This window comes from Papaver somniferum, chromosome 11 (genome assembly GCF_003573695.1).
Source record: "Papaver somniferum cultivar HN1 chromosome 11, ASM357369v1, whole genome shotgun sequence".
NCBI classification, from domain to species: Eukaryota; Viridiplantae; Streptophyta; class Magnoliopsida; order Ranunculales; family Papaveraceae; genus Papaver; species Papaver somniferum.
Window position 1 is genome coordinate 64,478,335 of NC_039368.1, and position 22,175 is coordinate 64,500,509.

Here is a 22,175-nt window from a genome sequence, read left to right on the forward strand (position 1 = left end):
CAAATCAAACAACACATTCTTTCTGCCACACCATATTCCCAGGTTTTGACCAGAAACCCCATCTCTCATATGTATTATAGGTTCTAACAAGTCACAATCATAATCAAATAATTTCCTTTGGTGTTGATTCACAATCAAAATAATTAGAAACCCTAATTAACTGAAGTACAAAATTTAACGTATGAAACTGAAAAAAAATGAAAATCAAGTTAAACCCTATTCTTAAACCAACCTCAATTCAATGAATTAAACCTAATATTGACAAACCCTAAAATTCTTCCCCAATTTGAGAAATTATTAAATCATGATTAACAAGAATCACTTGATTGACAAGAATAACTGAAGAAAAAATGTTTAGTGGTGATGGCAGTAGTGATACACGAGAAGTCGAAGAAGAAGAGAATTAGAAGAAAGTTGAAGCTCTTCTCTGCTTGTGCAGTTTCGACTGTGTTGGAGAAGAAGTGAGAAGACGTTCCCTTGGAAGAGAAGAGAGAACATAAGAGCTAGCACTATGGTGCTACCCCTCCCTTCCATATCCTTCTCTATCTCTCAAAACCCAAAAAATCCATCTCCGTCTCCTAAATCCCTATTCGTATAGGGAAATCACCTCAGTTCCCTATAAGGGGATCAGAGTACCCGTATTTTTATGATTTACGGGTACTGAGTAACCGTATAACCGTTGATATGGCTACTCAGTACCCGTAGCTTTTTACACGGCTACTGAGTACCCGTTTCAGAAATATATTTGTTTGACCTTTTCTTTTGACACCTCTCTCACACCCGATCCTAACCATCCATCATTAATAACGGTTCTATTTCGCATACCGTCGGATCTCAACAGCCATTTTTTCAAAATCCTCTATAAATACCACTCTAATTCTCTACTCAAACCACACCAAATCAATTGATTTCTTATTTTCTCCTTCTTACATCAATTGATTTCTTCTTTCTCTTCATCTTACTATACCTCTTTGATTTTTATATTTATCATCTACCACTCAAATTTTTATATCTTAGTTTCATTCAAAATGGTGAATAATTTTGTGACATAAGAAGAGGTCGATCTTACTACTGCTTTTATTTATGTGAGTATGGACGAGATTGTGGGTTCGGGGCAAAAAACCGCTATGTTTTGGATACGTATTCATCAATTTTTTGAGGAACACAATGACAATCCCTATGAAAGAGATTGGGAAGCTTTAAAAACCAAGATCAAAAATATTAAAAAAGATGTCAAAGAATTTGTGTCCATTCTTAATGCTATATATCGGCAAACCAAAAGCGGTGCGAGCCACGAAGATTTGGTAAGCTCTATTAATTTGTTAAGTTTTTCCATATAGTTGGTGATAATAGTAATAAACCTAATGTTTCTTATATAATTTTTCAGACAATAGATGGTCGCTTGCGATTTCAGGAACAAAGAGGACAACCATTCAAGTATGATGCATGTTATGAATTGTTTTGAGCAAAGGTCCCTGGATTTAATTATGAACTGACTGTGAGCCAAAACAGTGAGTTGTTTAATAATCATCGTAAATTTGTATCAGTCGAAGATGGTAGTGAAGTTCTTCCCAATGGAGAAACTCGTTGGAAATACAAGGAAAATGCACGTCCTATAGGAACAAAAAAAGCCAAAAAGCTAGCCAGAGAGAAGAAGGATCGTGAGCAAGGTATATTTAGAGAAGGTGGTGAGGGAACATCTTTGGTTAAGATGGAAGAAGATCTGATCTATCAACAAAGTGCTAGTATTTTGGAGTATCTTAAGGAAACACGATCAAGGAAGGAAAAAATGAGAATGGAACAACAATGCCCACACCAAACATATTGGTCGAACTAATGTGTTCATTGGTAAAGATATTGTGAATCATTTATACATGGTCAGTATACTTAGCCATACACTGTAGAAAGAGATTTTACGGATAAGTATATTGATCCTAATATTGTACAAAATAGATTTCACGGATATGTATAGAGTAATTGTAAACCATATGCCATCAAATATACACGTTATCATTTGCATACATAATTTAAACCCAAAAATAATTTAAAATTTGTTATTACATATGCGTGTAACATTCGAAATCTTAAAACACAACAGTGAAATACATCATATGCCTCAACATCATCATCGTCATCCTCAGAATCCTCATCATCATCGCCAGAATCCTCATCGTCATCTCCATCATGTTGATATTCATCTCTTACATGTCCGTCTGCATGAACATGTTCAATTGCATGTTCAAAGTCATCTGAGATTTGATTACTGTAATCTCCATAATAATCAAATACCCCATCTTCGTTTTGGCCAGGAACAACTTTTTCTTCTAAGTCTGTATCTTCATAATATCCTTCTGATGATGGAAGTACCACGTATTCCATATCTGAACCCTCCAAACTAGACAAGTACCCTGCCGCGCCTCCTCGTCCAGGACGCGCAGCGATGTGCTTGACAAGATCATTTCTTAGTTGTAGGTGGAGTTCTAGGTTTTTCAGAGATGACATAAATATACGACCGTTAACGGTAGGTTCCGGAATCGGAACAGGAACAACTCTGTCCCAATCCGGATCTCGACGTTCATGCTCGATAATCATGTTGTGTAAAATAAGACAACATTTCATAATTAGATTCAAATCAGATTGGTGCCAAAACTTACAGGGAGATCCGACAATTCTGAATTTACCCTGAAGCACTCCAAAAGCACGCTCGACATACTTTCTTTTAGCCATTTGATACTTGTTGAACCTCACATAGTCGGGAATGTCCTATGTCTGAGAAAAAGCTTGTACAATTATAGTCAACTTTGGATAGATACCATCGACTAAGAAATAACCCATATTGTATTGGTGACCGTTGATGACATAATTGCATGGAGGTGCTACACCCTTTAGCATGTTATCAAAAAGGGGTGAGTGTGCCAACACATTCAAATCGTTATTTGATCCAGGCATTCCATGGCCATTGCATACAATCAACACTACCAAGCATTCCGGGAAAACCTCGGTCCGCATTCTCAGCTAGCAACCTCTGAACATCTTCAGGATTGGGTTCACGCAAATATCTTTCTCCAAAAGTCATACAAACGGTGTGGCAAAATCTTTTAAGATAATAGTATATTGTGGTGGCACCCATATGAGTATAATCATCAGTACTATCATCTGGCGTACTTTTGCATAAATATTTCATTACGGCAACTAATTTCATATGCGGAGAATGCCCCATAGTACCGGTTGCATCCGGACGTTGATGCTAGTCCGGATCCACTTCAAGCAATTTTCCTAACAATTTCTCGAATAATTCTTCCCTCACGCCTAAACGTTGTTTGAATTGTCTAGGGGTATAACCGGTTCCAGGCGTAAAATAATCATTCATCATTTTGGCATCATGCCACACTCGATCACGCGTTATTACACTACGTGTCTGTACCTCCCTTGGTACATGTTGTCTAATAATACACAATCGTTCATCCAAACATAGTTGTGTAAACATTAGCAAAGCTTTCTCTTCTTCATCACAGTCATTAGATGTATCCAAATAGATTCCATATTTAGCTCTCACATAAGAACCCATTAGACTCATTATGCACCTTAACAAACAACAAACATAGTATCAATTTGTGTATACCCTACATAAATACAAATCTACATTGATATGGCAGTTTACATACATTTCATTCAACATACATCAAGACACACAACAAATAATCATGGATTTTTCACTAAATATATGTTTTAATAACGTTATTGAATTGCATACTACATATCCAACAACCTAATATACAATTTCATCAAAATTAAAATCAAATTAATTTGAAACCCTAACATTAGAATAACTCGCCTTAGATGATTTTTTGGATGAAATTCGAAATTGAAGAATGGATTTGTTTCCACTTGTAGTAACGATTAAACCCTTTTAATCTAAGCAATCGAATCGCAATGAATCTACATGAAAATCGAAAGGGGGTAAGAGGGGTTTTGAGAGGATGAAAATTAGAGAAAAAGAAGAAATGGTCGACTGGAACTGAGTTCTGTGAACTTAAACCTACGAAACGCGTACTGAGTACCAGTTTTTGGTCAAGTCAACAAGTTGACTTTTACGCGTACTGAGTACCCGTTTGGAACTGTTCATACGCGTACTGAGTACCCGTTTCGTGTAGGAAAGGGATGAGAGGGTACCATAGCAATCTTGGTTTCCTTGTGCCATCCCTTCCCTATATTTGAGGGATAGGGAAGGGATAGCTAGCACCATAGTGCTAGCTCTAAACTATTAAAGGAGATATGAGGACAGTTAAGTAATTGTATTATGAAAAATTGACCAGGTCAGTCATAAATGACCAATCATGTGGGCCTTGACGGAATTCATAACAGAAATGGCAGTTTATAAATTCTGAAAAAATATGTGGCATTTTCTTAAACCGGAAAATCAAAGTGTGGCATTTTTTTAAAATTCCCAACAATTATTAGAGAAAGGGAATTTAATTAGGGGTAGGACCCAACCCCAATGCAGTACCTAATCAAAGAGGAGTGTTGAGTAAAACTTATGAGGTAAGAGAAATTAAAATTAATTGGGGTCAAACAGCCAAAGATGTAATTGCAAGTATGAGTAAAGAAAAAACTAAGTTAAGATCAAGTAACAAGAAATAATAATTAGCAATTAAATCTATAGTTCAGAGAGAAAAAAACCTGCAATACCTCATGAGTCATGTCGCTATGACAGGGGAGATAATGAGAAGGATGAGGGAATGTAGGATTCTGTTGCCTTTCGATGTTCTTTCGTATATCCATATTGACCAATATTAAGAACCCCTCCTTATTCTGATGTAATTGAAAAAGAGTTGTCAGACTCGGGGGAAACCAAAAGATCAGGAATCAAAATACGAAAAGCGGGTTCAAAAGTTGCAACGGGAAAAACAGATAAAGAAATTCTAAAACCCAGTTTTGGAAAGGATCCAGGGGATAAAAAGGAATTACGAATGGCAGAAGAAGAGGAAACTGAAATTGGGGATTCAAATGAATCTCTAGTATTTTTCATAAGAAGAATATGATGGTTTTCTTACGACTATAGGTGAGTGGAGATATTCTTGTCAGGATAAGCTTTGACTGCTGCTAAAACACTTTTGAATGGATACCAGGGGCCATTTGAAGTAACCCAAAAGAAATCATCTAAAGCTTGAAAGGAAATGATAAACGTATAAACTAGTATCCACTTCTCTAATCTGAAATGGGATATTAGGTCTCCAAAAATATGCCAATACTCTTTTTACCACCAAGATTTGAAAAGTTCAGTAGAGAAAATTCTAGCTAAAATATTGTTTTCTAATGCAAAAATCTCCAATGAAATCAAATGATGTTGGTAACTGGTAAGAGACCAACAAATGGTTTGCAAACCTATGTGTAAGAGAAAGACCACTGAGATGATGATAATGCTCATCTGGTCTAACCATAATGCCAACTATAAGAAAATATTATAGACGAAGAAAAACAAAAGAAAGATGAGCGTAAGAGAAGAAGCAGAAAAGAATATAAAGCTTAAAGGGTATGAAGAAAGAGTCCAATATAAAGATAAAAAACTAAAGCTTAATCTTAATATCTCAAATTTGAAATACTCTAAAAAAAAAGTATGACCGTCTAAACCCGTGAAAGGATTTTTACCTATCATAAACAAAACTCCAATAAACACACAACATATGATGCATAAATTAAGGTGAATGGCCGTTTGCAAGAGGTACGAGGTCATATAAAAGTTGGCTAAAAGAGACCGACATAAAGCGATAGTACTAGGTTTTGAAATAAGCGAGTGGTAAAAGGAAAAAAAAAGTTGTAAAAATTTGGGTTGACCTAAGACGACTGGACCACGAAAAGATTTTAGAGAAATTAACTTTAATTTTTTGATTATGATACAAATGTTTGGCAAATTTTAGAGACTCTCGTAAAAGAATACAAGTATAGGGGCAATTCAGAGAGACAAGCTAACCTATACGAAGTTCATTCTAGTACATAATGAAGCGACTCTTAACATGAGTTTTGGTCAACTAAAATATGATAATCAAACTTGACATACCAACCCTTGGCGGGTTCAACCGAGCTATGCTCTAAAAATCTCCCCCTTTGTCAATTTTAGTGACAGAACTCTTACAATCATATGGATAAAAAAATTACAAAAATTTATTACACATATGCTTGATTCCAGAATTCAACAGCACAATAACATGTATACATTCAATCCTCCAACTGTCGCTGTTGACATTATAATAACAATGCTAATACTCCCCCAAAAGGTGAGATAGGTAGATTTCAATCCGCACGTCTTTGTTATACCAATTAATATGATATGTTACTCCCCCTTAGTCTATGCTTTTCCTCTTTCGTTGGATAAACGTTCAAGCACCAATGTCCTTTCCCTTAGCGATACCAATCAATATAAAATCGATACCAGTATCACTTGTTTACTGCATATATTTCTCCCCCTTTTTGTCACAAAATGACAAATAAACGAAAAAATAAAGGACAACACGAAAAGAATCTTACAAAACTCAAAATAGACTTGCAACCTGTAGAGTTAAGCACGAGGGTTCCACACACCATTTTTGATAACCAATATCAAAACCGAAACTACAAAGTAATTATGTTTTGATATGTTACCACGGAAATAATTGCCCGAAGCAATTTTCCCAACTAGTTTAGCAAACCAAAAATCAATTAATCACATTAGTTCATTTGCTAAACTGATTGTGCAAATACAATCGCTTCAGTCGATAAGACCAAAATAAAGATAACTCTATTTTTCTCATCAGGTTTTAATTATTCATATAACTTAGACCTTTAAATTTTAAACAGGCCAAATACTAGGTTAGTTAACTAGCATTTCTTGTTAAGGCATTCGATTAGACTTGAATAACCGAAACCTCCACTTTGATAAGTCTAACTAAGATCAGAATCAACTTAGTTTCTCTTATCCGGAAAGTATTAGGATATGAGACATTAAAAGTATTGCGAAGACTTGAAGAAGTGAAGAAGTAAGAAGCTACAACGACAACATCATCCTTCCACTTGAGGTTAGTGATATTTGACTTGAACTGTTTTATTCCCTAACATATCTTTCAAGTCGTGCATATTGAAAACAAAACTGCGAAGCATGAACACTCTAGATAGACATAATATTAAGGAATACAATACGAGGTTTATTGTTTAACCATTAAACTTTGTAGATAAGACATTGACATAATCGTTTGAATGCTATTGTGATTATGTATGGGTATGAGGTGAGGATTTCATCCTAGAAAACAATGTTTCACATGTGTTTTAAGGAAATCAGGTAATAAAATACCCCTGACTCATGGGAAAAAACCACTGACTCATATTTCTGAGTCAGATCTGACTCACAAAACAAACATATTGAATCATATCCAGATGAGTCGAGTGATTTCAGTCAGATCCAGATGACTCAGATCCAGACGAGTCAGGTGAGTCAGGAGAAAACAAACATGTTCTAAGTCATAATTGTTTCCAACTAAGTTCCATGAATTTTTTTTTAGTGCAAAACCTAATGTACTATATGTGTTCGTCTCATGAATACACACGAAGTATGTTAGGACTTACAAAAACAGTTCGCATCTAAAAGTTCCACTAAGAGATAAGTTGGGTGTGCCAACCATTCGACGAACACTGTGTAGGCAAGCACCAACTTTGCATTAAAGGCCGATACTCACCGAACTTTCACGGTGCTGGCAATGGACACATTCATCTTCTTCAAGCAATCACGTCCTTTGACGCCAACACAACTTACTCACAGCGTTGGCTACTGCCAGCTCCACATAAATCCTTCACCGCGCTGGCCTAATGCCAGCGCTAGATAAATCTCCATGTGATCCGACTTAAACTCTTCTATCCCACGGCGCTTGATCTTGCCAGTACCAACCCATCCTGCCTATGTCGCTGGCCTAATGCCAATAATCATCCTGCCTTTGTTGACGTCTTAATGCCACGACCAATTGACCCTTATGTTTTTTCCTTATCCTAACACCGGCGACCCAACGACCCTTATTCCTATGTCGCTGGACTAATTCCAACAACCCTCATTTTCTATTACTAACACTGGATAGTACCTTGCTTCATGTTGAACAACTTTATCTTCAGGTTTTAGTCATTGGTAGAGCCAACACCACTCTTATGCATGACTTGATGCAACATTAATACCATTTGAATCATTTACATCTTGAGCTCAAATCATCTCATTTAATGTTCAGAGTCGCAAATATTTTATAAGTGAGCATCTCAGTTGATACCATCTAAAATACCATTGTTGGTAATTCATAGTATTGTCAATTAGCACCCCAGCTTTACAGCTCGTCGTTTACATCATATTCATTATTAATCAACACTCTATGGAATGTCTGCGACATCATCGAAGCACAACGCTTGGGACATATGTTTATGACATTATCATAGATTAATGCTCGGGGTATGCCTACGATATTATCTTAGATCAACGCTTAAAACATATCAATACATTCTATTACTAGATTTACTATTTTCACTAGACTTGACACTTATCGGTATACTTAACCACTCAATGAACTTAACAACTTGCCTTACTACTTTAGCAGTTTATTGTCATGACTTAATCAAAATATTAATAGTCCATGACTTTACTATTTTTCTATGAGACATCAAATATGTCGCATCGGATGATTCTCATCGGGTTACTTTCTGAATGTTTACATCAACGTGCGATGTGGAAACACATCCATGAAGAGAAGGTAACAAGTAGTGGGGTGGCTAAGAGAATGAGGGGGTACTGGTCATACAGTCTTCTATGACATAATAGACACGACTTTACCACTACCTCCACGACGATCACTTCTCCGTTTCTTCACGACCTCCATAATTTACGAAGAATCAGCGTGCTTACTACGATCATAAATAAATGACTTCATCTATCAAAAATGAGGAATCTCTCAGATCATTTGATTATCAAGTATAGCATTCACATCGTTTTTCAACAACTCCGCACTGTAAAATTCATTACACGGTGATTTATTAATATTTTCTGCTTCCCTCCCCAAAGATCAACCCACCATCTACACCTTTTTGACCAAAGCAAGACCTGAATGGATATTTCTTGGTTTAGGCTCGTCTTGTACGATTATGATATCTCAAACCTAAAAAAAAGTACCCCGATAGTACATCTATTTTTCACCAAAAAAAATATGTATGAGTCGAGTTAGACCTCGAGTGGAATTAAAAAAGAAAAGAAAAATATTTGACTCAAATAATTTAAGTCAGATTGCGAATCAGCTTCACATACGAAGTTAGATCCAAACAAACAAGGTGTAAAACATTCACCGTCTAACAGTTTACATTTGAAAACATGATACACAAAGCACTAAACAAAATCCAAGTTTTATTAGTTGACCAGACTCTGTTACTTAGGACATCTTGATGATTTCTTAACTAATTACGAATAATCTACTCCCTCCGTTTTAAAATAATAAGTTGGTTTAATGTGTAATTTATACATGAAACAAGTCTTCTTCTTTTTTAAACTAAGGTAGTAATATGGCATTAAGAGATCTTCGTAAGTGCAAGCCAACAACCAAACACCAAGGAAAGTACAAATGGTTTAAGTGTACGCAAGACCTGATTGTACAAGCTAGGTTAATTAAAAAAAATTGTTGTCAATCATTCAGAAGCCTTAACAGTTTACAAGAAATGTTAAAATTAAAGTTACTGATTTATGGAGATACAAGTTTTGTCACTAGCCTGATTATGCTTCTCTATCTAACTGTAGTTAATCAACTTTGTTAACTATGGTGGTGGACCATGATTGAAAAGATTACAAATGAGACGACAATGTCAAGACACAACATGTTAAAAATAGGGTTGTTGATGATAATTGGTGGGATGATGTAAGTTACTTGATCAATTTTACTATACACCAATACAATAGAACCTCTCCATATTGAACTTAGAATTTTACATTCACTATGTGTATGGATGTCACAGGTGTCTCACCCTTAACCGGTGATGGAGCTCGTTCTTTCATCCCAGGCCAGGCTATTTCTAAAGAAATTGCGCATAAACGTGCTAAATATTTGAAGGAATCTGTTTCGCATGGTTATGGTTTGGGTGTTTTAGCTTTCACCACCTTAGAGGAACTCAGTGAAGATAATGTATGTTTTTTCAAGCGTTTAAAGAATTGTTTAGTTAGTCATGATGCTGGTAGTGGTCTGGATAGTTGTATTTTTCATAGATTGGGTGTTGCTATTCAAAAAGGGGTTGGTTCCCAGCTAGTCGCTCGGATGCCGTCCAAAAACTTTGTAAAAGTATAATTCTGATTGCTAGGCTCCTCACAAAATTATTAATATACGGAGATCATTAATAAAGAGAGGTACACATAGAGAATGTAAAATTCTAAGTTCAATATTTGTTCAGTGTATTTATAGTTATACTAGATGATGTGCACACATTTTTACGCTCCATACAAAAATACATAAATTTATCCAGGAACTCGTTAAGCTACTAGAGAATTTTTGATGTTTTCGACAACTATAAATAGTACTATAACGTATAGTATAAGATAAATAATCAATTTATTTTCTTTCAAACAAATTAAAATATCATACAATGTTAGGAAAATAACTTTATTAATGATAAACCTAGTCACGATTTATATTTTTTCAATATATTTTCGATCGTTGATATATATAGGTAAATTCCTTAAGGTGAGACTGCAAAAAACTATTAATATTAAACTGCAGAGGTTATTACTATTTATAACTAACCCAAGTTGGGACCATAATTTTTTATTAATATGTAGAGGTTATTAATATATAGGTTCTACCGTAGATGACTTGTTGAGATTCTCGACAAATCATCCTTGCGCTTGGTGTATGACATGTGGGATACCATGTAAAAAAGTGAGGTTGGTGATATTTGAACATGACAGTTCGAATCTTGCAACAGGTTCAACTTGATTTTACGAAAAAATTTGCTTATATGTTCGGATCATTTTTAAAATCATAAATTCTACACTTAAGAATGGATTGATGGAGAATTGAATCGTGTTCCTACACATCATGATGAGGATCTATGAAATGGGATAAACACTTGCTGTGAGAGAATATCTACAAGCCCGTCAGATAGGCAAGCAATAAAAGATCAATATGGTTCCTTTTTTGGATACATTGCAGGCTTCGCAAAATTGGGTGTCTCAAAGAGATAGGAACAAAAAGAATGCAATATCTTGGCAGAACAATTTAGGGGAAACTGCTCCTTTGCTAGATAAGTTGGCTAATAGGTTGATGAACCAACCATGCTTTGGTTCTAGTGTCGATAGAAATCGATCGACGTATTCAAATATTCAAAACATTAACAAGCTTGAAGCAAAGAGGACGGAGAAATTCGTCTTCGTTCACAATACTATTAGATTTATTATAAAGAAAAGATGATGAGCATAACAAAGGGCCTACCCAATATTGCGGATTGTTTACTGATGAAATAATTTAGACCCGAATAATGAACAAAAATTAAAATATCTAGGCATACGTATAACTAGTTACATCCCTCTTATGATGACGGTTGAATACCTATAAGAACGAAGTATATGTAATTTCTTTTTTGGAAGAATGTCGTTTGTATTTTGCTAAGTCCATATATATACAGTAAACTATGATCTCTATAATGTATAAGTTGTGCCCTCGTTTTTAAACTTTTTGTGTTGTCGTGTCAAGGTAGCGTATTGGACACATGACACGGACATAGGTGTTTGTGTCGTAAATTACACAGGTTTCAACATACTATCTCATAGCCCTTTCTCTAAAGATTTACTAGAAATACTTATTTCTTAGTTACGGGGAAAACCATTTAATTATTTTCTATCTAGGCTAGCAAATGTATCTTTCTGGACACTAAATATCTCACAAAGAATTAAGATATTTTGTGGAAATGTATTCATGATGCACTGCCTGTCTGGAAGAAATTGGGTAAACACATGAAAGATATGGATATGAAATGCATCGTTTGTGAGCATGAATGTGAATATGTAGAACATCTGTTTTTGGGTGTCCTTATGCTAGGTTTGTATGGATGTTACCTCCTTCGGTGAGTATGAATTATATAAATGATAATGCTCTCTCATTTTCTTCTATGTACTCGGATTGGATTGCAGGGGTCTGCAATAATAGTGATAAACGGTTACAAAATGTTGACTAATTTGGAAAGAACGATGTAATGAGAATCTTTCAGTCCAAATCAACCACATCCTTTCAATTAGCTTTAACAGTTCAGAGACACATGAATTTCTGGTCACCCCTGAATGCAAATAAAAATGAAACCTCATCATAGGAGTTTGTTTTTACAAGACAACCAAACTGTACAGACCAAGTTTGGACTAAACCTCTACATACCCAATCCTAAGTTAATTTTGATACGTCTTGGATTGATTTTTCTTCTCCTGCTGGTTATGGTCTAATCATTCGTTCTGATACAGGAACAACTATCCAGGCTAAAGCTGGAACTTTCAACGCATCCTCTGCAGAAGAAGCAGAACTTCTAAGTCTTTTGGAAGATGCTACATGGGCAAAAAGTATGGACCTTAGCAACTTTTGGGTGGAAGGTGATTGCCAAAGGTTAATACTTTATGCGCAAGATGAATCAAGTGACATTTTTTTTTGAGGAACCAAGCTATAGTCTCGGAAGCTATGAAGATTTTTCTTTCATGTGACAAACTTTTTGGGTATTCAATTTAAGCACAAAAGATGTAATGCGGTTGCCGACATATTGGCAAAAGAAGCACGCAACAGAGGAATCCATAAACAACAATGGATAAAGACGCCGAACTATATCAATTTTGCTTTTATTTTAGCCTGTCAATTTTCATTTTTGCTAATGGAATTAACAATATGTTGATCGATACCAATATCTCATATCACTGTATTGAGATAAGGATAACCAACATTTTGGATATTCCTTTGTTTCTGTAATTTTTTTTAACATACTTAACTTAGAGAAAAAAAATAATAATCTGCAAAATCAAACATAAGTTCCAGCAAAATTCAAGCCAAAATAAATGATTGCCATTATCCATGTTGAAAAAGTAAATTCAAGATTAGACAAACAATAGATTCAGTTATTAACAAATTATATCAATCACTAATATGACATGAAAACGCATAATCCATCTTATGCAAATGCAATATGATGAGTGGCAACAATTCATAAAGTAGACAAAAACCCTAGTTTCAGTTAGCATCATTGATATCGCCATATCATATTGCAAAGAAAACAAAAAAATGGGATTTCAATAGCTTAGTAACCAAACTAATAGTTCAAGGCCATCTTTATTTTGCAACTAACATAAATATTTCTAACTTGTGGGGGTTACCTACTAAAATATAGTCTAGGCAAAAAGGGTCAAAACAAAAGGTATAAAAAAAAGGCAAGAAGCGAGGTGAAAAAGTCCAAGGACCTGGATTCAATATCATATCAGGTCCCCTTATCAAGGAGCAATACAGTGCATTGTTTACACATACGCTTCTTCGTTTGGTTTGAGATTAGCCATCAATTACGATTTCGCTGCTTTAGCTGCCTCGAGCTGTTGCAGCTGTGCCAATCTTACAGGCCATGCTCTGTCCCTTGCTACTGCAGCCATCTTACGCTCAACTCTTTTCTCGACCTTCTTCCTTTTAGCTTCTTGCACCTGAACTTTTCGTTTATTTGCTTCAGACTGTCAAAAACCAGCCACGAGTCCCACAAATCAATTATATGAGTTTATTTCTAAGAGCTTATGCTACATAGAGAACTTACTGCAAGGATATCTAAAACGTAAAAGTAGTGATCTACTTAGACAAAATCAGAAAAACTGAACTAGTTGAATTTGAATCTAGATAAACCAGATATAAAGAATGGTTCCACAGCCATACACTAGTAAACTATTTTTGCATAAACTTTCTCAGCACCAAGGGTCTGTCAGATACCCACTCGTCGTTTCCACAAAGTAAAAATCATCCTTTCTACAAGGCAATATCTAGCCTTGTTAGCCCCCCACATCGCAAAGGTATGGAAAAAATGATCTCATCAGAATTTCCACAGACAATTTAGTAATGCAGAAAGTCCCACCAGACACTTCGTTCTATTTACTCTTTTCAAATCAGTTAGGGCCTCAAATAGAGTACAATTGCAAGATTCATAATAAAGCATCTAGTATGTTCTTTAACTATCCACTTTCACCTGATAGTAATTTTAAGCATCCCATATTTTCACCAAGAATCAACATTGACATTCTAAAATTGATGATACTGTAGATACAGATTACTGTATAAACTGGTAGAGACTATCTGAACCCATGCTTAGTTCAAGACAGATATTTCGATACTTCAGATTTAGTGACGAAGTTCAGTGTCATGTGGCATTGCCACTACAAAAGTAAATACGCTAGAAAGAGCGACTATCAAGTATTAGAGTTTGAAAAAAATCGAAGGACAAACAGGTTTGTTATAAACTTTGGTTCAAAAACCAACTGAAAACGGACCTTAACTCTGGTGTTGAAGAAGTTGATGAAGCTGATGAAATTCCGAGAGGAAAACGTTCCACGCTTCGATTCAAAACTGTTCTTGCAAATGGGCGAATCATGTTTCTGAGTGCACCCAAACCCACCATTTTCTCTCTCCTTCTCAATCTCTCACTTTGTATAATGGAGGAAACTACAGGCTGGGCATAGGAGTGAGACTACAAAAAAAAAAGTATTAGAGAAAAACACCCAAACTTGGGGGTAAAATACTAACAACATGTTTGTTTTCTCCTCTATATAGGTAGAGGGTTCTATATAGAGGTTTACCTCTATCTCTATATGAATACCACTATCTAGAGCCTTCTAAATTTATGTTTGTTTAACCACTATCTAATAACTCTATAATTAAATGTAAATTTGTATATTTCACATTATACCCTTATGCAATTCCAAAATTCCAACATTCATTTTTAATCAACATTTTCAAGAATTCAAAAATGTTTTCAACAATTCAAACGGTTACGCGGATAAAGCGAAATACAAACTAATCAAAGACCAAACCAAACACCCCTTCATCCACACCAGCACTTGCTCAACAAGCCTACACAGATGACACATAAAGATAACCCATCTCTCGAAATTCCAAGATTCACAACCCACCACCATTACCTTTGTCTTGAGGCACTGCTTCTTCGCATAACTTTAGAATCTGAATACATTCATTATCACCCCAATCGTGGAGAACCGCCTAAACTACATGTCAGTACTCAGTAGCCAGTGCACAGCTATCAATCACGACTCAGAAACTTATTTACATCTAACTCAAACTATGAAGTTCTATGAGTTTACCATCAATCAAATGGCGTCCGCGCTTGGTATTTACATCTTGACTCATTGTTAGGACCTACCACCGGTATTTACATCTTGAGTCTACCCAGTCCCGTCTCTCTACCACTGGTTGTGTAACATTGGTAACAACTCGAGAAAATCGGAGAAATGAGCGCCATCCGGAATCCCATCATCAAATATATACAACACCCCTCCAAAAAAAATAGAATTTGATATTCTGCAAGTATAGGACCATGAGATAGAGCAAAATCTCGCAAAGATTATTAAGCACATATGTAAAATGAATTATGGTTGCATACTCGAACATAATATGAAGAAAGAATCAACTAGTACTACTGTTCAGGACAAAATGTAAAATCTGTCCCTTTCATGTTTCAAAGCAAACAAATATCAGGTTTATATTTGCATGTACATTTGTTTCAGCTACCCAATATATATTCTGTTGATGGAAACAAAACCTAATTTACAATTACATTCTATAGACTGGACTTACAGATATAACAGCCTCAACACACTTTTATGGATATTTAGGTCATCACATTATGATTCTATAAATAGAAAAATAATACACACAATATTTTAGTGGAAAATTGGAGTAAAATTCTTTATGGCCTGAAAATCCATTAGGACCTGTCACCTCTGTTTATCTGTCCTCCGTCGAAGAGGTCTCCAACAAGGATCATAATTTATTCAATTACAATTGCATATTCATGGCTTAATATTTCATGAAATGACAAATATATAGTTACTGGCTCCGTTTAAAGACTATGGCAAAGTACATTCAACTCAGAGCTACAAACTCCTTGTCCGAGACTATTCTATAGACTGGACTTTAGCTACAAAACTATTAACATACCATTTCAACCATATACTACTTGCAATAAACTAATCGAATGAAATCATAAGAACTCAATGCATTTTTCGATAAATTGATAAGAACGAGAATAAACCGCTAAGCCAACTGCCCTAAATAGAAATTTGTACAAAATGTATAGATCATAAAGATATAATCCAAGCTTCCCTGATGGGTTCAGTTGCTTTGCGTCTATAATAATTTCAGAACAAATAAAATCAACATTCTATTAGAAGTGGTCTCAGATCTACCTTACTGCCTGCTAGTGTAAAAGATTTTCATCCAAATGGTATACATGTAGTGCTTACTTTCATCAGCAAAAACCGAAAAAGAAATTTCGAATCTATGAATGATAGTACAGGACAAGAATCGAACACCAATCTGCTGTGAACTATATATATTGACAATAGGATCTTGATTAGTTTTTTAAGACAAATGATGCTAGAGATTAATAAAACCTAATTAACAACATTAGTACCCATAAAATCAGAAGCTAAAATCACACCATAGGGTTCTCCAGGATTGTCATTCATTTAACCCTAATTAGAAACCAAAATCTTCAAACAAGTAAACTATTAACCAGATTTGTGTTTTTGTAACTATTAACAATTCAAATATTATAAGGGAAAATGAATATCTCTTCAAAAATGCAAATCTAATACAAACATAAGATTCTAGCATACCAAGCAAAACCCACACAATATGAACACCATATCTGATTTCTCCAAAGTTTCAATTACAGAAATCAACAACTTGTAACAACATGCAAGATACAGAATTTTAAAAACAAGCATGCCTTACCGAGATTAACCAAACTAGAGATCTTCAAAACTTGATGAGATTTAACCGATTTGGAGACGAAATCTTCAAAAACAATCAATATTCTTCACGAATCAAAGTTCCAGAGAGATTTTTTCTCTGTGAGTTCAGAGAGAACGGAGAGCAGCCGAGAGAGAAAATGCGAAAGCGAATTTAGGTTTTGTTTTGGTGGTGGACAAAAACTGTCAACGTAGAATTTGTTGAAGGGTCATATGGACATTTCATAGTAAAAATAGAGGTTTGTCTAAAAGATAGCAGCTGAGGTGCTATCTAGTATCTAGTAGAGGTTAAGCCTCTATATTGGTAGAGGTAGTGGAAAAAACAAACACCTAAAAAAAATGGGGGCCACCTCTACATAAAAGTAGGTAGTGAGTATAGACAACTTTGTCTATACATAGTGGAGAAAACAAACAAGGTGTAACTTAAGAATACCATAGCACTATTAAACAAATCCTAGATACTCCCTAATCGAATTGAACCATACAGAGCCGCCTTATGGACTAGGGCAGCTAGGTTGTTGCCTAGAGCCTCAAATTGTTAGGGCCCAAAGAACTTGATTTTTTTTTTTTACTATATAGGTAGTGCTTTGACATAGTGATGACCACAGTTCTTGTTGATAAGTCATGTTGTTACTGAAAGTCGTTTGTTGTGTGATAGTGTACTACTTCTCAATTCCATTTAGCCAATATTTTATTTTCTGATTCGATTTTCATGGTTAGAGATAAACTAAATGCTATTACAGAGTTTTTAGTAAATAAGAGATCAATTCATCGAGACGTGGATGGATCAATTATTTTAATTGAGACTTAGGGCTTGTTTTTGATGAGGAAGACTATCATATGGAGAACTCGAGGACTTTTGAAAAGGACAAGAAACACGAAAACTGTATATTTGTAAAGGAATATAAATTGTGTATTTGTCAAAGAATTAAGAAGATTTTTTATACGAGATATTAGTGGTATCAAGCAGAAAGCGGGAAGGAAGTGTTATTTGATTTTCAACACTAGGATAACGATTTTACTCTCTATCTAATAGGGGAAGCGCTTAACATATTTTGGATCCCACTACTAAATAGTAGTAAATACTGAATATCTACTATATAATGGACAAAACAAACATGTTGTTACATATCTACATGTATTGATGTTTATAGTTTTAGGCTTGAGACACTATTCATGTCATAACTTGTATGACTGAAAACTAAATTCGGTTTTGGTTTAGATTTCGGCTTTCTTTTATGGGCTCTTATTTCTCATTCTTCTTGCATGAAAAAACATGAGTATCAATACCGCTTGATCTTATTTTCGAATCCAACTTTGAAATTATAAAAGAAAATTAAAATTTTTGTAGTTTGGTGCCTAGATTTTTTCAAGACCTAAGCTTGGTACCAACATCGTTTCAGGTAGGATTTTGGTTTCTGAATCTTACATTTCCATTGACTAATTGAATTTTCTAAAAAAAACAAAAACATAAATATAAACAATGAGAACGTTAACCTACTACTAACGCGTTTTTCATCGTCAGTCGAACCTTAAGGCAATCTTTAACGAGCAATAGAAATTTGAAAAGCGGAGAGTACCAAGTACACCAACAAATTGCATGAACTTTAATTAATTTAAAAAACATAGAATCGATATCATTAGATAATTTTTAATTGAGATTCTTGAATCACAAGAATGATTAACCTACAGATTGTTTGTACTTCAACTATAAAGAATAAATCGATATAATGCAGAAAGCAAATACGGGCGAGATACAAAAAAAAATTGCGAACGAGGAAAACCACGGGACATTGCCAGTTTAAACAAACATTGTATTAAGCCGCTACAAATACTATCCTAATATAATGACTTCGATATGGAATATAGTTGAGATAGAATGCACCGTCTAGGACACTATACTGCAGTTGTTCCTCAAAGCCTCATGATTAACGCAAGAACCTACACAATTGGATTCTCCTGGTGATGTTCTTTATAGGCTTAGAAGTTGCTCCATAATCATATTCGTGAAATCTAACATTATGTTTCCTCGAACAGGATGAAAACTAATTTACTATTAGATGATAAATCAATGTTCCAAAAACCTTTCATTGGATTTAGACGAATTTAAATCAAAACATTATGTCTACTTATTTAATCGTGCAGCGAATCGTAATTACTTTATCTCGTAAGCATATCAATCTTTGAACAAGTGTAAATGATTTTGTGGTTTCTTTAAATTTGATAGTTGATATGTAAGCGTTATACGCAATCAAATTGAAGTTTTGTCAATATTCTATTTTAATCAATAATTCTTGAATAACCTTTTAGCAGAAGAGAAGGACCTATATAATAGACAATAATTATATAACATATCAAATCAATATACATGTTCGATAGCTATCAAAGAAAAATAATTCTGCCTGTGCTTCACGAATATCCAAGTGAAGTTTTCAAAGTCTTACCATGATTCTACAAGAACCTTCGGTGTTGGTAGACAAACTTTACAACAAGATCCATAATGTGTGAGGGATTAAGATTTTGTGTCACAGGATGTGTCCAATATATAGTAATTGATATCAAAGCTAGGTTGTTTTAAATGTAAGCGATGGGTTTACCAGCCCTAGTAATTCTCAATGCCGCTAAATATAAGTTTTGTCTTCGGATACAAAAAGGTTTGTTTCTTTAGTTAGAGCTTTACTTGTATTGGTTTTTTTCCCGTAGTTTGAAGTGTTGAAAAATTAAGAATGAATCAATTACCATATATAATACTGCCGAAGATAACTTCAAACTGCTAAAGTTAAACGTGTGCATTCAAAGTTGCAACTACCTGAATTGAGACTCAAACTTGTGTCTTAAGCTTGATCAATTCTTGGAAACAACAATATAACTTTTCTCGTAAAAGAATTAACTAATTTTGTTTTACTAAGTAAAAAATATGGAAATTACAACAATCATCAAAAAAGAGTTTTTGGATGTTTTGTACCTTCAGGTTTACGAACCTAAGATTTTATATTCATGAATTGATTTAGAAAAAGTGTCAGGAGAAATCTCTCTAAGTAAGGTTCACAAACTCAAAATTTAGATTTGCGAACATTAGTAAGTTTGGGTTCATGAACCTTTCTCTTTCCACTAGTTTCGCGAAATCAAAACATAGGATTCGCGAATTCAAACCAAAGGCAAGTTCAAAAAACTTTCAGTCTTTTCTAAGTTTGCGAACTTAAAACATAGGTTCACAACCCAATATGTATGAAATTTAAATTTCAAACAATTTTTTTAAATAGGTTTGCGAACCTATACTTTCAAAACTCATTAGAGAATGTTTAATTGATTTTAGTTTCCAAAAAGAGATAAACATGAGCTTGACATCGAATTTTACTAGACTTTAGCCGAAAATCTGGTCTGTGACAAGAAAATATTTGTGATTTGATTATTTACCAAAGCCTTTGATTTTTCTTATATAGATAGATAGATATGAGGGAAACGATACTGAAATGAAAATCAATCATTGTTACTAATCTTTGATGAAGTTCTTCAAATGATGTCTTCGTGTAATCTTCAATATTTAATCTTCAAGAGTAACTTGGATGAACCTATGACTTTACTACCTAACTGAATCTAAACAAAAGTTAAATTTAATAGTCTATAAATTTAGAAATAATTTTGGCATCTACTTGTCATATCAATACTTGGAGGTTCAACTAAGCATTCACACTAACAATGTCTCCTTTGTTAATTTTAATGACAAAACTTTTGAAATACATATGAACTTTTGCAAGTTTAAAATTCATTACTAATGACATAATACTTTCTCAGTTTCTTGAAACTTCAATTTTCATCTTCTACGGTTCTTCATGTATTCGTTGAGTACCTATAGTAGAACATTCAACAACGATAGATAACAACTTTAACATTACCCTCCCTTTTAGAATTTGCATGGATGGCTTTCATTTCGCACATAGTTGTTCCCCCAATGAGTAGTATCGATTATCACTTTTAAGCACAATATAGTTTTTCAAACATTTTGTGTACTACTTATTATTGTGATATGTTCACCCCTTATGCTTTACATGTATATTTTTGCTAGATAAGACAATGATCGCACATATATATATATATATTAATTAACTCTCTTTTTTAGATAATGCAACTAAAAGCTATATGTCATTACTAGTCGACTATTAATTTTTCTCACCCTTTTTATCACAAAGTTGACAAAGGTGATGATAATTGGGTTCCTCATGAATTAAGCCATTAGAGAGCAACTGAGACAAAGAATTCAATCATATCGCTAATGATGATTCCACTATGTTTCACAACTTAGTTTCTTTCACGGTAGAAATATTAATGAGACTTTACTCTCCTTAAGTACACAAACATACTCTCCCAAAATATGTCAACTAAGCGCAAGTTAAATTAAAAACACTCCCTCATTTGATATCATTCTCAAAAGAGAACAACAAATGCGATCCTTTTCACTAGAAAAATGATTTTCACAAGAACATGTAAACGAAAGATCAATCGTAAAAAGTATTCATCCTAAGTTGTTCAAGGAAGAACTTTAGAATTATAAACATAACTTTTGAAGATTATCATGAGATCGCTCATAATGAAAAATGGTTGAATATAACAATCTCATGTAAAAAAATACACAGAAGATGCATTCATAAAGATTAAGTATGACAATCATCATCAACGAACAACTTAACTAAATAAATTCCATAGGAGATAAAATTAAGAAGTAGCTAATCCATAATATTAATTACTATATAAAGATTAAATACAAAAATAGTATAAAAAATATACAAGACTCGATAATGCATGCAATTATCTAGGCAAATGTATTTACTATATACATTACTACTAATTTAATTGCCGAAAAAAATATCTCTATATATTAAAAATTCAATTCGTTATAATATTTGATTACATATAATTTTTTAAGTACAATTTGATTCTTTTTTTTGTATATTTTTTTTGCATACAATATTTTTATGAATTTTTTTGGCAAGTATTTTAAAGAAAGAATTTTCTCTAATGTCAAATAATGTATATAAGAAACAAATATCAATTTGAAATGTTTATTACTTTCTCTAAATACGAAGAAATGAAGATAATAATTTTTTATATATTATATATACATAAATATTCATAAGAGTGTAGAAGTAGA

At 34.0% G+C, this 22,175-nt stretch overlaps 1 long non-coding RNA gene across 1 annotated transcript; it reads right to left on the minus strand.

Annotated features, from left to right (window-relative positions):
• Nucleotides 1–13,269: 13,269 nt before the first annotated feature.
• Nucleotides 13,270–17,204, minus strand: LOC113320434. Its single transcript, XR_003346098.1, has 3 exons — nt 17,010–17,204; nt 14,528–15,572; nt 13,270–13,723 (listed from the first exon to the last, which is right to left on the minus strand). It is a non-coding gene; the product is annotated as an uncharacterized LOC113320434 (long non-coding RNA).
• Between the last annotated feature and the right edge of the window lie 4,971 nt (nt 17,205–22,175).